Source organism: Hesperophylax consimilis, chromosome 10 (assembly GCF_061612785.1).
Source record: "Hesperophylax consimilis isolate HC1 chromosome 10, BYU_Hcon_1.0, whole genome shotgun sequence".
NCBI lineage: Eukaryota > Metazoa > Arthropoda > Insecta > Trichoptera > Limnephilidae > Hesperophylax > Hesperophylax consimilis.
In genome coordinates, this window is record NC_142845.1 from 24,939,897 (window position 1) to 24,958,434 (window position 18,538).

At 35.3% G+C, this 18,538-nt stretch overlaps 1 protein-coding gene across 10 annotated transcripts in view; it reads left to right on the top strand.

The window, feature by feature from the left end:
• shep (RNA binding motif single stranded interacting protein alan shepard) overlaps positions 1-18,538 on the top strand; it is a 215,707-nt gene that overhangs the window by 108,938 nt on the left and 88,231 nt on the right. Inside the window, exon 1 of one of the 10 annotated variants that reach the window (XM_089636753.1) lies at positions 12,378-12,788. The exons of the other annotated variants lie outside the window; for them this stretch is intronic. The gene's annotated coding sequence lies outside the window, so the exon portion shown is untranslated. Of the gene's footprint in view, positions 1-12,377; positions 12,789-18,538 lie in introns of those variants that run through there. 10 annotated transcript variants of the gene reach the window in all.

Below are 18,538 nucleotides of genomic sequence, written 5' to 3' on the forward strand. Positions count from 1 at the left end.
GGCTTTGGAGTGTTCCTTCTTGATAGGTCATCAATGTCATCATAGTGGGAACTTTCTAATCAAATAATTACTAATTGAAATAGTAAGTACTTGGCAAAGTAAATATGTTATTGGTGACGATGCTTGCTTACAATAAACTGTGGAATCTTTACAGGGAATGGTGAGTAAAAAGATTAACGTTTCGACATAGAAACAATCATGATGTTGTTTTATGTTTTGCCAATTCATTTTGACCATTTGTTCCTACTTTGAACTATCCTCTTCGCCATCTCCTTCTCTCCCCATTTCCTACATTTGAGTGTATTAGGCAGTATCTAGTTTCATAAAAAAATATCTGTTAATCTCTTTCCCTCACTACATACCCAAATTGGGGATGCCATGGTCATACTGGCTCCGGGCACTTTTATAAATACGTAGGTATTCACATAAAAAGGTTATTTCACATATTCTTATATAAGATATCTCAGCAACGCGTTTGAAGCAACATCATTTTTTCATGCGTAAAAATTTTTATTTGGATTTTGATTCGTGTACATTTTTGTTTATATAAGGTTGTGAAAAACAAAAATTCAGATCAGGAAATTTTGATCAAGGGCATTTTGTTATCAGCAGCTACAGCAATTGATGGCGAAAATTATCGTGGCAAAACAATGTACGTACATTCCTTGATTAGTAAATCTATACCCGAAGCAAACACAAAAAATCTAGATATTTACCTACTACTGATATTCACACTCAGAGCTTTAAAAACATTTGATTGAAGTTGCACTTTTACAATTTAATTCAGAATGCATCATGCTTAATGTTCATCGATACCTACGATTATTTCTGACGAATATTTGTTTTGCTATAAATCGCCATTCATTAATCATCCAACCTGCAGATGCAGATTTCCTATTCAATCATTGACAAAAAGGATACCCTTTTTTTACAGTGCTGCAACAAAAAATACGGCGTTTAAATATGTCACGGTTTGAGCAGTGGCGTAGCTAGGTAACCAAGGGCCCTGGGGCAAATTAAAAAATTGGGCCCCACTGCTATTTAAACTGATTAGGTTTTATCAAATAAAATTATGAAATATACAAACAATTTAAAAATGCTAAGCTACTTATTTAGGCCTTTTTTTCAGTAAATCTTGTTTTGTGACTATGCATCAATGACTTTTAGCACGCATTTTCTCCCGCATTATCCATAATTATAATAAACCAGAGAAGCCCTTTAATTGGAAGTAGGCCCTCAGAGCCATACAGTAATTTTAAGTTGTTTCTTTCTAATGTATTTAATATTAATATTACTCGAGTGTCCCCAAGTTCGAATTCCATATCTAAGTATTGATTCGACCATAGAATGATTTATAAGTTTGAGAGTGCATCGAGGCAATACAAATTTTAATTTATAAAAATTACTCGCCAAACATCGGAGCTGGTTACAAATTTTGGTCACACTTTTGTCCCATTTAAAGTTATTGTCTACGATTATGCCTAGGTAAGTATATTCGTTTGTAAAATCAATTTTTTCACAGCAGCAAATATTATCCATTTTTTATGTATACATTCAAAATTATGTGCAGCTATTTTAGGTAAGTTCCACATTTTCAAGCTCGGTGATCTTATGTACATGCATTTAGTTTTTTTGACATTAATAATTGTCCTACATCATGAGACCATTTAAGTAGCTCGTTAAAGTCTATTTGTAATTCTTGAATAGCTATTTCAGGGTTTTCATTAGAGATAACTAATGCAGTATCATCAGCAAAAATGAATCTACGGGCTATTTTAAAAAGTTTAGACATGGCAATTACATATATAATGTAACTTATATATAATGCAATTACATATATAATGTAACTTATATATAATGCAATTACATATATAATGTAACTTATATATAATGCAATTACATATATAATGTAACTTATATATAATGCAATTACATAATATATAATGTAACTTATATATAATGCAATTACATATATAAGTTACTTACCGTAATGATAGTACCTTGTGAAGGAAGGACAACATGATTCAATACTCCAAAAATACAACATCTCTAATAACAGTTACCAATAAGATAAGCTCTTTTTTGTGCACTACAGACTGCAGGGCAGGTAGTAAAAATATTAAACAGTAACAACATAAATTACAATTAATACTTGGTGTAGGTTTGGCTAATAAAACGAAATAGAGAAGATTAAAGGGTTTATTATATAAAGGTCGTGCCTACCAACTGACTAAATAACAATTATATTTACAATTTTTTCCTAGCTTTAGTTTTCGCAAAAGTATCAATGACTTCGTTTAAATCCAGGCTTGATGCGGTTTTGTTTTCAATTGCTATTAGCGATAAATGTGTTTGGCCCATCTTATTTCTTAAATATTTTATTATTATTTTTAATTTGCTAAATGACCTTTCAGCTGCTGCAGAAGTGACAGGAATTGTAAAGAATAATAACATTGCTGTAAATACTTCCGTTAGGTCGCATTCTAGCACTCCATATTTATTCATCATTTCCTTACATAATTGGTGAACAGTCCATGCATGAGTTATTTGAGGTAAAACTAGATGGTAAATATTAATTAATTGAAGTGAAAAACAAGGGCCTATTATATCTGAATATTTTTGAACACAACCAAAAACGTTTAACTGGCCCATATTTAGAACACGAAAAGTAGTACGATTTTGAAAAACACCTATTGTTCTGGTTGATGTCTGTTGGAAAAGGTCCTGAAGGCTGTAAAGGCCCCATATCAAGAATTTGACGTTTTTCATTATTACTTAATATTTGGTTCGTGAAGTTTCCCAAGTCATAAGAAGATTTGTCGTACACATTTTCGAAAAATGTAGAGGTCTGTGGTTCTTCCAAACCCTCCGCTCTTATGTGTGTCATGCAAACATCATCCACGTTCACATGATCGGCGGCGGAGGTATCTCCAACTGCAATAATTGTCGAATCTTCTTCAGTAGGCTTCTCAACCAACACTGCAGTTACCACATTATTTGAGTCACTATCAATAGAAATATTTTGGCCAGATGTACTTGCAGAAGGCTGACTAAAAAACTTGTCAATTTTTTGTTTACTATCTTCTCTTTCTTGGCGTTGTTTGCGTTTAAATGCACCACTGGGTTTCTTCTTTTTTATCCATATTTTAATGCGCTACAAATGTCGTTAGGGAATGACGCACATATCACTATCACTGCCAACCTACAGAAAGAATTTAAGGGAATTCCCAAGGCATAACTTTTGAATTTCTCTCTACTAAGTTGTCATGATTAAAGTGGGGTTGCAAGTTGCAACCTGTCATATTTATTTTGAAAATGGGAGAAATTTCCAAAAGTTCAGTTCGATCGAGATTTCTGGTAAGGATTCGAGGGCCCCCTGAGCTTGAGGGCCCCGGGGCACTGCCCCGCGTAGCCCCTAGGTAGCTACGCCGCTGGGTTTGAGAGAACGCAGTCGCAAGTTCCGTTTGGACAGGAATCCGTCAAAAAATGTGACGGACGCCATTGTTGTTATTTGTTAACGGACAGGTCCAGACGGCATCTCCTCTTGTAGCCGCTTCTTGACCTAGGTCAGGAGAACATCTTCTTACAGTTTCACGGCCATCGCTAATTTGTTCTCCACCGGGAGATGAATCGTTTGGTGCTTTCAACAACTCGTTTGGGTATCTCCGTTAAGTTATGTTTATCCGGTAGCTGGAGGCGGCAGTTGGAGATTAGTTAGACGATGGACTACTTGCATCTTGTTTGTTGTATCCATTAGTTTTAATGTTCTTGCCTCCTCTGCATTTCTGAGTGGCGGTAATTATAGAATGTTTGGTAACAAGAGGGCGTAGACTGTTTTGTCTAGGTCAAGAATCCCACTTTTTCCAACCAACAGTGTGTGTTCAAGGTTATCTCACTGTGGTTTTTATAAATATACTTTTTGAACAGATTCTATTAAGAAGCTTATGAATATCTCGGTGTGTGTGTGTGTACATTATTTATTTATTATTAAATTGGTAAATTAATAGTTTTAGGCTTTGTATCTTGACCTTTGCTACTTACATCATCAGTCTAGTTGTTATGACAGATTTTTCCTTTATTGATTCTCCATCATAATCAGATATATCTTTCGGAATAGTATATTAAATGCAGTTCGGCAATAATTCTTAATAAAGGAATATTTAGTCAAACGTTTACACCTCTTGACCAAACCGTGCAAATGTCGAAGAAGTAGTAATAATCGTATGCAGGTTATTAACCGCTGCCTGATTCAAACGCTTTCCATCATCTTACAGACATTCTCTTCCTCACCGGCCATCGGAATTTAAACGGGCCTATCTATGAACCGATTAGATATAAAAATATATACATTTAATAACCTAGTAATAAAACACTTCAGTATAGTATATCACATATTTGTTTTTATTAAGATCTTCCAACCAATACTTGCCCTATGTAACTCGTATTTCACTGCGACATTTCTAATACCTACCCTGAAAGAAAAAATGATAGTATAATTGTGAATGATGCATACTTGAAACAAGTGGCAGAGTTTTCGTATTTGGAATGTACGTTCAAAAGAGACGGAAAGCATGATAAAGGAAGTAGAAAAAATATTACTCAGGAAGATCAATCTATGAATGGCTAAATGCAGTAGTCCAAAATAAAAAAGTGGTAAGAGGAAGCGAGGATAGCAGTATACGATGGAGTTCGTATATTAAGCCTGGTGTACGGTGGTGAGTCATGGAACTGACAGAGGAAGGACGAAAGTAGACCGAACGCAGTGAAAATGAGATAATTGAGACCAACGTGCAATAAAACCATTTAAGACCGTAATACGAATGAGGAGATCCGAAAAGAATGCAAGGCCGATACAATATCAGGAGATTTTATATGACGTGCAAATAGGTGGAATAAGTCGAAGGCGATCTGAGAAGACTAAGTGAATAGTAGATGTCTTTTTCTTCTTCTGGTGCCCTCTCCTATTGGAGATTCGATATCGTTAAGGCAATCTTAACTCTGAGCATAATCACACATATATAGATTATAGATACTCATACAAAGGTATATCCACATTTCAAAGTTTTTCTTTCGTATTATTGCTCGGTTTAGTGTCCAAATTTCCATCCCGTCACGTCAAGAATCGCAGTAGTAGTAGTCCTATCCTACCTACGTTGACAACACTACGGATAAATCATCAAAATTATAATTTATCACATCTTTAAAAGGTTATATAAAGTCATGGAAAGTGATGAAACAAAAACTTTATTAACTGGGTTAAGTAGGTTAGGTTAAGTTAAAAATTTTTTTTTTCATAATTTTTAATGACTTTAAATCACTTTTTAAAAGTGTGTTGAATAGTCACTGTGTTGAGTTAGCATGGAACCCCTACCTACATAGGCCTGCTTGCAATTGACTTCATGATTAGTTAGTTTTTCTGTAGGTAATGTGAGAAAAAATTACTAATAAAATATGAAAGGAATTTTACTTTTTAAATTAAATTAAATACAAGATCAAGAAAGTTATAATGTAAATTTTAAAGTTACGGTACAATCGGTACAATGTAAATGTTCGTTTGTTCAAAATCTTAAATCTCCGAAATTTCTTCGATGATTGCTTTGAAATTTTGACATAACGTTGCATATATTATATAGATGTCAACTGTGACAGGAAAAAACATTTTTTTTTAACAGATCCATCTGTTGGACGTAAAAGCAACACGCGCTGGTGTTTCTCTATCTGCACAGACAGACTGAGCCACAGCAACGCGTGACGGGATACAGCTAGTAATGTAATATTGTTCTGAAGAAGTGAAACATAAAGTTTCATGATTTAACCTTTTTAAATACAATAATAAGTAATACAATAATAAGCGCCCTTGAGGTGATTTTTCACAAAAACGGCGCTCTACAAATTATCCAATTATTATTATTATTATTATTAATGTATATTTTGAAGTTATGGTAAGTTATACTTAGTATATAATATAATAATAGTTATTTAGTCGGTTCGTATTTTCGGCCTTTTTTTTGTCCACCGATGACCAGTGATATCTCCATCACTCTGATCAGTCGCCACCAGCTGTCAGTCATGGATCATAATCCGTTTGACGTGGGATGACATGCCTGTTTGCGGTTTACTGCACCTCTCGGATCTCTCAACAGCCAGTTGACATACGCTGGCTCCAGGGCCGGACAGAAACTACATGGTTTTCCAATAAGAGGTGTTATTTTGATATTCAATCGTAAAAGATCAATGGTTTCGTTGCTTGTGTGGCACATAGCGCCGTCTTGTTGAAAGTAAACGTTGTCCAAATCAATACCATCCAATTCCGGCCCTAAAAAATCATTAATCATCTCTCGATAGCGCAATCCATTCACCGTAACTGTTGCTCCAGCCTCATTTTCGAAAAAGTAAGGTCCAATGACTCCGCCGGACCATAAACCGCACCAAACAGTCACACGTTGAGGATAGAGAGGCTTTTCAACAAAAACTCTTGGGTTTTCCAAGCCCCAGATGCGACAATTTTGCTTGTTAACGAAGCCACCGATGTGGAAATGGACCTCATCACTCAAGATGATTTGCATTTGATTCCCTCAAGTGAATTTTAATAATTTCAATGCGTTGTTGAAGCGTGTATCGTTCCATTTTTATTAATGGCGTAGTTTATACTTGTCAAATGTCAAAAAAATTATAGTTTCAAAATTAACATCTACCGAAATAGCGGGCTATTCAAAATAACACCTCTTATTGGAAAACCCTGTATAATAGTAGCATTTTTGTATATATACACGGAAAAAATTAGTACGGCTGATTTATTAAAAAAAGCGTGATTTTAATCCATTTCCTAGTAAAATATTAGTCTATTCAGATTATGTTGGAGCACGTGTTCATGCAGATGTCCTTTTCTTGAAAAATATAATGACAAAATGTTACAATATTAAAATCTTTGTGAACAGGCGTTTCAACATCCTACCGGCAGTTTTTTTTAAGAAACCTGTCAATTCATTCGTTGAAGGCCTGCAGTCCCGTTTTTGACAGAAATACGAATAATTTGACCATATTTTTAATAGATTAGCAAAAAAATTTTGAGTAAGTTTTCTTCGTGTACAGTGCTTTTTTACAGAAGTATATTATTTACCATTTTTTAAGCTTGCATTATTGCCGCGTTAAACAAAAGGTTTATTTGTCTTTATACGTGGTTAAATAAGAGGGTAGGTACTGGTGCTAGATTTGTCAATAATAGACTATATATATATATATATATTTATACGTTTAGTCGTTACCACCCTTGAACAGTCCCGGCCAGTCATACTGATCTCCTGTCATTTCCTTCCACATTCTTTTGCCTAAGGTTGCAATACTATTCGCCTCCTTACCGTTTAGCAACCTGGGTTTATGCCTCCCAAGACTCCTAACTCCCGACACTCCATCGTCCTGCAGGTTTATTATAGGGAAGCCTCTTTGGTGGTCGGCTATTTTCCATTTCCAAAATATTGTTGATAGTTGGACTGAATTGATAAATTGAATAAACATAAGTATGAATAACTAACGAGTGCTGAAGTTTTTGCTTCACAAAGCACTCTTTTCAGGGTGAAATGCCTAAAACCAAAAAAAAAAAAAAAGTTTTTGCTTCATGGGTCTAAGTTTTATCGTATATGGCAAATGTGGCACTGTCTGGGTCATAACGTCGTCTGCGTCTGCAGCTAGTATTGATTACTATTTATACATATAATGCAATGTCTGTACGGTGGGGATAATTGTGCACATATTACTACTTTCCACGTTTTGTGTACGTTTTGAAGATTACAATACTACGGTTTACCAATATTGACTTTACAAACAATTTACAAACAGCTTTTTAGGTAGGACGCATGAATTCTTCTATTGTAAGCCTGTTTATACCATGTGTCTGCGCCCATGGCGTCTGCAGGCAGTATTGATTACTGCACCTGTAGGTATGTATACCTAATGCAACGTCTGTGTGGCGGGCGCAATTATTCACATCTTACTTTCCGAGGGCTGCAAGATTTGACGATTGCAAACTGTGATTTGCCATTTGGGTTTCCTTTTGGGATGGGCTTTATTTTTTTTTAATATTAATGATGTTTTAGTTCTTTCTGCGCACAAGGTTGGTCCGGCGCTGGCTGGATAGTAAAGTCATGTTCGTCTGCAGCCGGTATTGATTACTGTACATACATGTAACGCAACGTTTGGGTAGCGGGTATAAGAATACACAATTCACATATTACTTTCCAACAAATGTAAGAGCGCTATTGCAGCAAGTTTTTAACATAAAATTACTGTTATTTGCAAATATCGTTTTAGGGTTAAACCCCATGCATTTTTCGATTGTCCACCTTGGATATACGTTCCATCTGCGCGTTTGGTAGGTCCAGCCCTGACTGGATAGTAATGTTATCTCCATCTGCAGCCAGTATTGATTACTATACACGTAATGCAATGTCTGTGTCGCGAGTATTATAATGATGCGCATTATGACTACTTTCCACGAGTTAGAGTTAGGATGTACTGTAGGTACTTACTGGTCGCGGCTTGGCTTTGTGCGGACGTGAATCATGTCATGCATTTCTTGTGAATCATTGTTTTGCTGGGCATTCAGTGTTCGCTGTGCAGTATGCAGTTTGCCGCCGCACTTGAACTGTTTTCTAGATGCCACTGATCGGTTCACGATGACGTAATTAGGTATAATTGTACCTTATCAGCTTACATCAAGTTTATCAGTTGGTAACTTGGTCATGAGATGTTTTCAGCTTTGTACTTGAGCTTTTCTTTGTCCGCCGTTTCCGCTCGATAATAATCAACAATAATAAAATTACAGATGTGTGTGAACCTTTGTCCAATTCTGATTATTTCTGATGTTGTTGATGTTTATAGTCAAAATTATTTTAATTTTATTTTTCATTTCTATTATTTTACATACAGTTTACATTAAAAAAATACCAGTTATACAAAAATGTTATTGAGTTATACAGCAAATGTATGGGTAAGTAGTAATGTTTTTGAACACCTCACTAGGAGAACCTGTGCTGTGGTGTTCGCATGATTTAGTTAAAGGATTATTATGCCGTCATAAGTAAAAACACAGCATTGTGTTTGAGATTCTCAAGAATGATACTGTGGCTCCACCCATACAGGCAGATTTTTTTTACATATTAGGTTAGTAGCAGTTAAAGTACATAATATTATTATAAGCGATAGTTAGTCGCCTGAATATATCGCCTGATATCCATACAAATGGAAATTATCTCCCGAGTAAGAATAAATGCCGCCGGCGGGAATTATTTTTACTCGGGAGATATTATCAATTTTTATGAATATTTCAGGCGACTAATTATAGTTTATAATAATTTGTTATCCTTTGTGCTTAGAAAACCTTGTCTTATAAACATTAGTTTATCATTTAAAAAATGATAAAGTACATCATACTAATATGATTTAAGATTTTCACGGCCAAAAGTATTATTGTTATTTGTTTTTGGGATGTTATGCCGTGTTGCGCTAACTCCTTCTTTAGCCAACGTTTGTATTTTGTGTCTATATCTATGTAATAGTATGATGTATTTGTGTTATTTGTTTTTGGGGTGTTATGCCGTGTTGCGCTAACTCCTTCTTTAGCCAACGTTTCGGACAACGTTACAGTGTCCATCATCAGCCCTGCCCTCACACATCTGCCCAAATAACAAAAATACATCATATTATTAAATAGATATAGACACACAGTAGTAGCGATTTAGTGAAAAGAAAAAGGATACTACATTAACGGTATCTAATTATGCAATTAAGTCGACAATAGAAGAGAATTAAAAGTATTATTATCTTATTGGTAACTGTTATTAGAGATGTTGTATTTTTGGAGTATTGAATCATGTTGTCCTTCCTTCACAAGGTACTATCATTACGGTAAGTAACTTATATATGTAATTGCATTATATATAAGTTACATTATATATTATGTAATTGCATTATATATAAGTTACATTATATATGTAATTGCATTATATATAAGTTACATTATATATGTAATTGCATTATATATAAGTTACATTATATATGTAATTGCATTATATATAAGTTACATTATATATGTAATTGCCATGTCTAAACTTTTTAAAATAGCCCGTAGATTCATTTTTGCTGATGATACTGCATTAGTTATCTCTAATGAAAACCCTGAAATAGCTATTCAAGAATTACAAATAGACTTTAACGAGCTACTTAAATGGTCTCATGATGTAGGACAATTATTAATGTCAAAAAAACTAAATGCATGTACATAAGATCACCGAGCTTGAAAATGTGGAACTTACCTAAAATAGCTGCACATAATTTTGAATGTATACATAAAAAAATGGATAATATTTGCTGCTGTGAAAAAATTGATTTTACAAACGAATATACTTACCTAGGCATAATCGTAGACAATAACTTTAAATGGGACAAAAGTGTGACCAAAATTTGTAACCAGCTCCGATGTTTGGCGAGTAATTTTTATAAATTAAAATTTGTATTGCCTCGATGCACTCTCAAACTTATAAATCATTCTATGGTCGAATCAATACTTAGATATGGAATTCGAACTTGGGGACACTCGAGTAATATTAATATTAAATACATTAGAAAGAAACAACTTAAAATTACTGTATGGCTCTGAGGGCCTACTTCCAATTAAAGGGCTTCTCTGGTTTATTATAATTATGGATAATGCGGGAGAAAATGCGTGCTAAAAGTCATTGATGCATAGTCACAAAACAAGATTTACTGAAAAAAAGGCCTAAAAATTCCACTAATATCAAATAAATATGGTAGCAGAACACTTGACTATTTGATACCTGTGATTTATAACAAATTTAACGAAAACTTTAACTTAAAAAATAATGCCCTAAACTGACAAAAAAGTGGTTAATAAATGAACAAAACGTTTATCTATCCTAAACATTATATTTGGTATTAATATTTTTACTTAAGCTAATGTGTATTATGTTATAACATTAAATGGTAGAACCTACAGACAAGCTGATTGTCACAGCTTTGTGGGACTACCCATATCTTATATTGTATTAAATGTAATTATATTCAATTTAATAAATAAATTTAAAAAAAAAAAATTATCCTAGTTTTTGAAAACTACAAGAGTAGAGTTTTTCTAGGAATAACAATGATTAACCAGCTATGACAGGGTCCCTTTCAACTGAAGGACACTCACGACTATTTGATACGTTGACTCTAGAAGGTGGAGAAAGCCCAACATGTCTCAATATCTCAAATCAAACAATATGTTGCTGATATTAATATTACAGTTTTAAAGAATTTCTATCTTTGTTTTGTGTCAAAACTTTCCAATATTAATAAGAGAACTTTAAACTTATTTGTTTGTTGTCACGCTACTCAAATATCGTGTTGTTGATGTCCCCTCAATGCCAATTCGGTTTCTAGTTATTTTTAAAAAATGTACTGTTTGCAACAACAGACTGCATGAATGCGATGTACATACTTTTCTTAAGAAATTAGTTCCGTTAAATTACCCCTTTTGTGTGGTTTTAGCTTAAAAACAAGAAAATCGGATGACTAATGGTAATTTAGTTCAAAGCCATTTTCCAGCGCATACATCGTTCATCATTCCCCGTTCCCTCCATTGTCTCATTCCGCAAGAATTCCGCCGCTGCACCTGTCTGACCTTCTTTCGATTTTACGGATACGGCTGCCGATAGAGAAGCAATCAGCTTTTTCAGACCGTTTTCTGCAATTGGCCTAACTGTACCGCCGGACTACTAACGTGTAACATGCTGACACGTCCATTGGGAATTCTCGGCAGCGCCCGGGTGCATGAAATCGACACGTAGAAGCGATGCATTCTGTTTTTTCACCGACGAAACAATGAACCTTCGAGACAAAAAAAGTCTATGTCTGATTCTCGCGTGAACCTTTTACCTCTTCGGCTCTTGAAGGTCGTTCGTTGTCTCGCTTTTTCCGCCGCCGTTAGAGGGGGATAGGTCTATCTTTTGGGTCTGCTCGACGCAATATTTAGCTCGCGTTCGCGCCGGCTATTATGGATAATCTTGAATTAGTTGCACCGAGATCTGTGGTGGAATTCCGTCGCGAGTTTCGCTATCCACATCCACACGAGCCGCGAGCGCTTCTCAATATTTAATATCGCATCGCCTTCCGCCGCCATTAGCGTACCGTCAATGTGATCAAACGTATTATAAAGACCTATTCAGTGACGCATTGCAGTAAAGAGGCTATCGTAATGTAAAGTACTTTGGGTGTAATGGGCGATAATAAATTCACGCTTATTCTGGTAAAAGAGCCGATAAAAGAATCCATTAATCTATTTACATAGTTGAGTCACTGAAGTATCGCCATGACATTGTCGTCGGGCTCACAGTTTGGTTGGATGGGGATTGCGGCGCGGTCGCGGAGTGACGGAGGTGGGAGGGGGGGCGGGGGGAGTGCACCGGCGCCTCCCCTGACTCCCCTCGCTCGGCACTCAGCGTCAGCACTTCAGCAGTCCGTCCGCAGTCCCTCCGCGCCAGCCGGAGAGTCAACAGTCTCCGTTAGCTTCACCTACCCCTCCTCCCACAAGACCCGTGACGTGTCACTCCTAGTTCCTAGTCAGTGATCGGTGATTGCGCTTTCCTCGATTATTCGCGGCTTCCTCTGAGCTTTGAGTTCCTTCCTGTCACCTCTTACCGGCTTCGCGAGTGTTGCCCATAGTGAATGTGCCAGTTCAGTGCCACTCTGTTGGAAAACGGAAGCTGCTTCTCCGAGCGAAACGTCTTTGAAGTGTAGGTGTTTTCTCTGTATTAATGTAATGTGTTCATACTTTACTACGTGCTATGTATCGACGTGTGGCTTCAAGAATCGAATTTCATGCTCCTATCCGGATATTATACACTATCACCATACCAACCTATACTCTATTGCACTATATGTACACGGCAGCTGAGCACTTGACATGTCTGCAGTAAACTCTGTAACTGAATCCTCGTCTACGACTTTGATATCTCTGAAACTCATCTGATAGTCCTGAGAAAATTCCACTTTCATCTTTCTATTTTGACATCATCATATTACTCGTGGAATAATATTACAATACATTTTTTAATCCCGTTATCTTGTTAAAATACGTTGAAAGTTCTTATTGTTTTTAGTTGTATTTTTTTAATCTGTTTGAAAATTACAATTAATGGTTTTAAATAATCGTGTATGCATTTTATCAGTTTTTTAACCTTTTTAAACCGTCATATATTTGATAATTAGCGCAAAAAATGCATTGTCATAATACGCGCACTTTGCCATTAGTTAATATTGCTTTTTAATACGACCGTTTCTATTTATATAGTTTTCATAAACGTTATTTTTGCATACAGTTCACAAGGGATCTTATCCACGAGTAGGGAGGTTTTTGTGATTATTCCGAACACGAATTTTGCGCACAGATTAATTGCGACGCGATAATTCCGCAGATCGAAAATTCTAAACATTGATTATACCGAACTTAAAAAAATATTTTAATGTTCAAAGGCTTAGTAACAAAAACAATTGAGATTACTTGCATTTAATACCTAATAAGAGTCTAAACATAATTAACTTATTGACTTAATGTCAGGGTACAACATTTTCTATTAGGTTAAAGCTACCTACTTTAAAAAAATGCATTGAGGTCGATTTTCGATAGTTCAAAAGAGACATTTGTATTATTTTTAACTTGTAAGCAATGATTATTTTTCTTCATCTTATTAACCCCTCCTACATTGAAAAAACAATACACCAATTTTAGTCATTGTTTTTTCGAGCGGAATTTGTTTTTAATCTTAGTTTTCAATAGAATATGCGAAAATGTGTGTCCTTAATAGTGTATTTCATTGAAGAAGAAGATAATACTAGAGTATAAAAAGATAACTATCTCAACTGAGAATCGAACCCAGGATCTTTTACCGTCTTAACGGGACAACGTCTTTATCCATTCGACCATTGGGACCTAACTATTGTACTACACATTTGTCGATCTCATATTTCAAATTCAGAATTAACAATATTATCTTGCAGCCATTTTTTCCCATATCTTTGCCAGGTATCTTTTTGAATGATCACAAAGTTCTAAAGAATTGGTTTGTAATCTATTCTAAAAAATCTAAATGAATATTAAATTTTTGAGTTTCCCTTAAATATGCGCAATAAATCAGTTTATTTATTTATTTATTGCATCTCACTATACATAAAACATGTTTTTTCACATAAAAATCAACCTCACTAGGACTAAGCCTGTATCGAGGTTAACAATTTACGTTTGAGTGAAGCAAACATAAGAGAAATCACAAACATAAAGTAATTCTACATACAATACAAAATATTTCAAAATTAAAGAAAAAATATGTATTAGATGTGTTACCAGATGGGTAATTTGACAGTATATTGAAACAATATTTGAACCATAACAAATCATTATTCAAAAGAAGAAGCAAAGTAGATCATTATTCGAAGACTTAAATGTGCGCAATAATCAATGTTCAGATTAATCCGTGTTCGGAGTTTTCCATGTGAGGAATTTGAGCCCTAAAGGGAGTGGTTGTCGATCTGGTTGTGCCTGGTTTCCGTAATCAGTATATTCACAGCAAATCAACTACACACAATCTGTGCGGCGGGGAACCTTCCAATAAAGCAATTAGCCACTTGAACTTGCCGTCCGGGTCCTGCTTGGCTCAGGACAATGTCATGTCCCATGGCTGGTGGCTCGTGGGAAATTACATTTACATTGTACAGTCATATCCATGGTTTCATTCATCGTTGTACCAAAGTCCATCAGAATACGGGCGTGAGCTTACTAGCATAGCATGGTGGTCGATTCAGCACAAATAAATGTAATTATAAACAATACAATAAAAAAGAACAATGTATTTTAGCAGCACATCTGCATTAATATCCCATATTCACGTTTTCAGACTCCGTAGTGAGCATTCAAAAATAGAAGAAGAAGATTACTGGAGCGTGTTAATATAAAAAAAGAACGATTATAATTAATATGCGCAAAAGCGACTGTTGTACGAATATTTAATAAAACACGATTTATTTAAAATAGATCAAAAATCTCTCGACAAATTAGAAAAAATTGATTTTTTTCATACTCGAAACATATTAAATAACAGGTCCGAATTTGTGTTTTTTTTTCATTATTTGAGCATACTTTGCAATTTTTTTGTATCGATGGATTTTCATATATGTAAATACTTTTGCCACTTTAAGGCTGGCCGCATACATACGTTTTCCGTATTCGATTTACGAATTCGTTTTCCGTATTCGGAATTCCGTGAGACTAGCGCAAACGTTCGTTTTTCTTCATTCGGAATGTATAAACGTCAGAACCAGTGTTGCCAACAAGGGCGATATATCGCCATTTAGGCTACTCAGAGCGAGAATCTAAAAGGCGACTGGTCGCCAATTAAAAGCTACTTCAAAAACATCAATTTTAAACATGTCCCGAAATTCTCTAGCCACCCCCCCCCCCATGAAATTTATTTTTCTGGGGACAAATTTTATATTTTCTTGAAATTCTCTAGCCACCCTCCCCATGAATTTTTTTTATTTTCTGGGGACAAATTTTATTTTTTTGTAATTCTCTAGCCACTCCCCCCCCACGAAATTTTTTTATTTTCACGTAAAAACATCAATTTTAAACATGTCCCACCTAACAGCAAATTCGGCTACTTTACGCTACCTTATGTATGAGAAACGGCGATATTAGGTCAAGATCCGTTGGCAACACTGAATTACGAATGGAAATTTCCGTACGTTTGCGTCGGCACAAACAAACTGTATGCAATAGCTGCGTTCCACATGACGTCATTAGGTTTTTTCCATTCGTTTTCTCCGAACGCGCCGGCTGGCATTCGGAACGTGCGTAAGGAATTTGTTCCGTTCGGAACTAAAACGAACGTGTGCGGCAGTTAATGTATTTTCTACTGATTCCGTGCATTCGGATGTCCGAATACGGAAAACGAATTCGGAAATCGAATACGAAAAACGTATGTATGCGGCCAGCCTTAAAATGTTCAAGCGAAGTTAGTAGTTTTTTAATGCAATTCCTCAGTCCCAATAAGTTGTTAGTTGTATTGGTACAACGGTAGATGGCTAGTTTGTTAGAACTGATCAATAAACATAACTGAAACCTGCACATCATCTGTCCTGAAGGTGTACGCCGCAAGTGTGTCTAAAACGTATACCTCAATAATCAATCATTTGGGCCGTGAGAATATCATATCACAGCTGAAGCTTTTTCAAGCAATCTGTTCCTTCTGAAAGTGTTTACGAACCCGCGACCTTTGGGCCCGGAAAATAGGAGCTTACAGCTCTCAAACGGTGGTCGTCTTGCTGTGTTCTATATTTCATGTGATTAGGCAAGACACTGGTAGAGGAAGGAAGAAAGTAGACCCAATGATGCAATGAACAAATTTAAGAATGAGACGCCTAGATTGTTTGAACACATGGTAATATATAATAAAAATTAAACACAAATAAATTGAAGATGACATCGGTGTTGCCCCCGGAGGAACTGCACGATCAATTGAATCAAATACTTGAGTAAGGTCATGTCTCACGTCACGGGTGGGTATTATAACAGAAGTGTATAGGTATTTGACAATACATGCATAATAATGATCAAGGAGTGTGTGTGTAACGACAGAGTTGTATTGCATTCCATCCTCTGTACCAACACCAACCCCCGCGGAGAAATGAGCGACGGTTTGTGAGTTAAAAAATATCTCGTAGGGAAATGTAATTAACAATATTTTGTAATATTTATTTATTAACGTCGTTTTTAGGGGCTTTTATATAGGAATAGTAAAAATTATACAGCATTTATTATACATTACTAAATTGCTTCACTAACAATCTTATGTATTTGTTAAGTGTTAAATTGTAAATTTCCACTGACTTGGTATAATTATTTCCCTCATTAGTATTCTGGGGGCAATGAGGAATACAAATGGTAGTTATTCCCAGAATTGAAATAGATACCTACTTCTAATATTACACAGTGGAATCCAAAAGCTATTCTGGTTTATCAAATAATATATATTTTTTCGAAGAAAACTTCTTCTAACTGCTTTTCACTTTGTGATGCCATTATTTATTTTTTATTAAAACACAAATAACATTGTTTACATCACTTTATTTCGATACAAAATCTCAACATGTTTCATGAACCAAATTCACTTCATCAGGAGTATACTTGTGCTCCTGATGAAGTGAACTTGGTTCATGAAACATGTTGAGATTTTGTATCGAAATAAAGTGATGTAAACAATGTTATTTGTGTTTTAATAAAAAATAAATAATATATCATTTAGAATTTTATATAGAAATACGTCTTATAAATATGTATATGTATGTAGCATATTTATGTAATAAAGAGTGTTGTAGTTCAACAAAATTGCCGGAATACCCATTTTAAAAGTTAGAGCTTGCATTTTACTGTGTGTAGTTTATTTATAATGTCTATTATTATACGTGTCGATTAATCTAAAAACTTCGAGATGAGACGGTTTCATTCGCATCTCCTCTTATTAACCAATCTAATAAAAATCCCCGCTTCTCTCCTCCCGTTAATCCGAGCGACGTGGGATGTGGGTGTAACGGAGCGGATCGATGATTTTTTTGTATTAAATGAGATGGGACTACTTGCAGAGCAACAAAGTATCACAATCTTCCGTCAGTAATCTCTCCAATTACCCGATGCTGTATCGTGACCTAGTCTAGCGTGCAAATCATAATGTACGTGTCGCAAATCTGCACAACTCAAACTCTCAGTGGAGGAACTTCTAATAACATCATCTCATCTTAAGACGACACACATCCTAAAATAAAGTTGGAATCTTATCGACATAAGTGAAGAAGGAGTGTTGAAGAAGGTGAGTTGATTAAAATGTTGGTCTCGACCAATCCACCGTTATTAGAGTCTCGAGTCACGTTAAAACTACTTTCTTAAAAAAGTAAACAAATTTTCTGAAGCCAGGCAGGGTGGTTGATACTCTTACTATTATATATAAGACACAACCATTCGGAATAGAAAGGTTGCGTTGTTTGAAATTGCTTTTGCCGTATTTAGTGACCAGAGATCTTCAACCAGACACTTCCCAACATTCTTCTTATCCCTCTACTTCTCCTTTCCCACTTCCTTTAATGTTGCAACACTGCTCAAACTTCGGATTCCAGACACGATTACGTCTATGATCCCACTGGCTCCGGAAATTTGGCACTCTTGTGCAGTACTTACATTAAAAAAAACATGAGAACGGTAAAATCCCAATCTTTAAGGCAATATATAATTACAATATCTATAGAATTAAGTATATAAGTTATGAAAAGAAGAGAGCCAAAAACTACAAAACCAAATAAAAGTCTGACAAAATTACTTTAAACAATAAACTTAATTGTTTTAACAAACCGTAACCCACAACACGTCACATAACAGAATAACGGGTTACCGGCTGGGTTTTGCATCATGTAGTTGCGCCAATGCCTTCTGTGGAATTTT